At 39.5% G+C, this 3,756-nt stretch overlaps 1 pseudogene; it reads left to right on the forward strand.

The window, feature by feature from the left end:
- Positions 1-1,244: 1,244 nt before the first annotated feature.
- On the forward strand, positions 1,245-2,092 carry LOC129516462 (14-3-3 protein theta-like; annotated as a pseudogene).
- The last annotated feature ends 1,664 nt before the right edge of the window (positions 2,093-3,756 follow it).

Raw genomic sequence — 3,756 nt, forward strand, 5'->3', positions numbered from 1 at the left:
TCAGAGGAGAGCTTTTGCACATATCTGGTGCTTTGGTTTTTATGTCTGTACCACAGATTTTATGGCTGCTGTCCAGAGGACACCCTGACTGCCTGGCTCTGCTGGCCAAGGGACATGCATTCTTGGATCCAATGTGACTGTAACAAGTAAAGAGACAGTACTTGGCAGGCTACCACTCCTAGGGCACTGCAAAGACCTCAGACTGAAAGTCACCCCAGTCTTTCTAGAAAATAAGCCTATTTGCTTGTCCTCGAGATTTGGCATGAGGGGCAGTCATCTGATTTGGCACACATCTAGGAACATACTGAAGTGTTCTCTGGGGACAGAGGCTGGTAGGTGCCATCTTTGTGCTCTCCCTCTGCCTTATTCCAGGTTACCAGTATCTCCCAAAAGGAATCTTTACACTTTTCTGTTATCCTGATTTGCTGACTGCCATCTAGGGAACATCTGTATACCATCTGGTTCCATAGTCAGTGGGATTTCTGCTTGTGGTCCCACAGACTGTTTATATGTGCATACCTTAAAAACTGCTTCCTGAGGGTAAGGTCTTGGCACAGCCTCAAATATTGGGAACCACTTAAAAAGACAAACAAAAACAACCCCAGTCTACTTGGACAATCACAAAGGTTTGAGAGACCACAAAGAACTAGGGCAGGGAACAATAAGTTTCATCTCCTACAACAAGGCCACTACTTCAAGACTGAGAGAGGTGTCTGTTTTATCTAATGCATAAAACCCAACATAGGCAATCAAGCAAAAGGAAAAATGGAATATGTTTTAAATTAACAGCAAGATAAACCTCAGAAAAAGTCCTTCATGAAATGGAGATTAGCCACTTATCATTTACCTGATAAAGACTATTTTTTTTGTTTTTTAAAGATTTTATTTATTTATTCACAAGACACACACACACACACACACACACACACAGAGGCACAGACACAAGCAGAGGGAGAAGCAGGCTCCATGCAGGAAGCCTGATGTGGGACTCGATCCCAGGACCCCAAGATTACGTGCTGAGTTGAAGGCAGTGCTAAATCTCTGAGCCACCTGGGCTGCCCGTGATAAAGGCTTTAAAACAATGGTCATAAAGATGCTCATCAAATTCAGAATGAATGAACACAATGAGAACTTCAATGAGGTAGAAAATAGAAGAAAGCACCAAAGAGAGGTCACAAAGTTGAATATAATAGCTAATGTGAAAAGCGGATCAAAGTGGTGGCACTTGCACTGTGGCCGTGGAGATGAAGGTCCTCCTCGCACCTCCTCCTGATCCAGGTCAAGCTTGCTGTTGCTCTTCTCTCCCCACCCCCATAAAGAAGATGGAGCTGATCCAGGAGGTGAAGCTGGCAGAGCAGGCCAAGCGCGATGCAACAAAAGCTCAGGCAGGGCTCTGCTCTGACCAACAAGGAACACAACCTGCTCTTGGTGGCCTAAAAGAAGATGATTGGGGGCTGCGGGTTATCCTGGAGGGTCATCTTGAGCATTGAGCAGAAAACCAACACCTCCAATAAGAAGCTGCATATGATTAAGGACTATTGGGAGAAAGTGGAGTCTGCGCTGAGGTCCATCTGTGCCATGGTGCTGGAATTTTTGGGTAACTATTTAATAGCCAATGCAACTAACCCAGAGAATATATGAAATGGATTACCTCCAGTACCTTGCTGAAGTTGCATGTGGTGGTGATCGAAAACAAAAGATAGATAATTCCCAAGGAGCTTGCAAGAGGCTTTTGATATAAGCAAGAAAGAGATAGAACCCATACACCCAATCTGCCTGGGGCTGACTGTTAACTTCTCTGTATTTTACTATGAGATCCTTAATAACCCAGAGCTTACCTGCACACTAGCTAAGACAGCTTTTCATGAGGCTATTACAGAACTTGATCCACTGAACAAAGACTCGTACAAAGACAGCACCCTCATCATGCAGTTGCTTATTTGCAAAGACAGCATCTAATATGGACATCAGTGCAGGAGAAGAATGTGATGTATCAGAAGAGGCAAAAAACTATATACATACAGAGTGTCATCCTTCTTCCTCTCAAGAAACCTTTTTACTTATCTCCATTACTTGCTTGGATTTCCTATAGCAAAGAAACCCATTCATGTGTATGGAACCAACTGTTACAGTCTTTTCACACTGCAGCTTTGGGAAAATTCCATTCCTTGATTTGTGTTTGTTTTGGTCTTCCTCGTGTGCAGTTATTGTTGTAGGAAAGCATTAACAGCTTCATTTCATATCAACATAAGTAACTCCCAAACACTTACATAGAGAACAAAAAATGTATCTGGTATTTAAGTAACCTGAACCAGTTCTGCAAAGTGACTGTGTTTTGTATTAGTGTGAAGATATGAAAATGTAGTTCATTATAATTTAAAAAGTGTTCTACATAACTTCTTAATTTCTACATTCCCTCCTTTACTCTTCTTTGGGGTTTCCTTTCAGTAAGCAACTTTTCCATTCTTTTAATATATTCCTTTTTGGTAGGAATCCAGAAATATTAGATTGAATGGCAAAGCATTTGGCATTTCTGTGCTTGGCGGGGGCGGGGGGCACAAATTGAAATGCCTCACATATCGGTATATGACGGAGGTCTTATGTATCTGTGACAATAGGAAGCTTCCTAATTCATTCTTCACTTGCTGCTGTTTAAGTTGACAATGTCCCCAACAAAAATTCACTTATTTCTCCTGCCTTTGTAGTTCTGGTATTCACTTTACTATGTAATAGAAGTAGCATGTTGCTGGCAGAATGCAAGCATCACTTTTGGCAAATTACAGTGCGTGTAATTTCTTACTATCCTAGAAAGTGGAATTAAAGTACACAAATTTCAAGTCTAAAACGTTAATACTTTTCCATACAGATTTGTGCATATGTGAGAGGGTGTCCAGTTTGTCTAGTGATTGTCATGTAGAGTTGGATCACTAGTGTACATTGCTAATCATTAACTATAGTCCCAAAAAAGCCATGTGAAAATGTTATGCCGTATGTAACAGCAGAATAACATAAAGTAAATCTCATTTTATAAAACAAAACCAAAACAAAACCAAAAAGCTAATCTGAAAAAAATGCAAGAGTGGTTCAATAGCTGACTAAATGAAGCAGAACAAAGTATCTGTGAACTTGAAAACAGGGCAGTTGGACTCAATCAAAGCAGCAAAAAGAAAAAAAAAGAATAAAGAAAAGTGAACCTAGCTTAAGAGACTTCTAAGATAACATAAAGCATATTAATATTCACAGTATGGGGATCCCAAGAGAAAAAGGGGCAGGAATCTTATTTGAAACAGTAATTGCTAAAAATTCCCCTATACTGGGGAAGAAAATAGATATCCATGTCCAGGAAGTTCAAAGAGTTTTAAATAAGATAAACCCAAAGAGACCTATAGCAAGACACGTTATAATTAAAATGTCTAAAACCAAAGACAAAGAGATAATCATAAAATAAGCAAGGGAAAAACAACATGTTACATATAAGAGAATCTCCATAAAACCATGAACAAATTTTTCAGAAGGAAATTTTCAGGCCAGAATGGAGTTGCATGACATATTTAAAATGCCAAACAAACAAACAAACAAAAAACGGGAAAAAAAAAACCTTACAAACAAGAATATTCTGCCCAGCAAGACTATCGTTCAAAATTAAAGGAGAGATCAAAAGTTTTTCAGACAAACAGAAAGTAAAAGAATTTATCACCATTAAACAAGCCTTATAAGAAATGTTAAGGAGACTTCTTTAGGCAGAAAAGAAAGGGT

Source organism: Nyctereutes procyonoides, unplaced genomic scaffold (assembly GCF_905146905.1).
Source record: "Nyctereutes procyonoides isolate TBG_1078 unplaced genomic scaffold, NYPRO_anot_genome, whole genome shotgun sequence".
Taxonomy (NCBI): domain Eukaryota; kingdom Metazoa; phylum Chordata; class Mammalia; order Carnivora; family Canidae; genus Nyctereutes; species Nyctereutes procyonoides.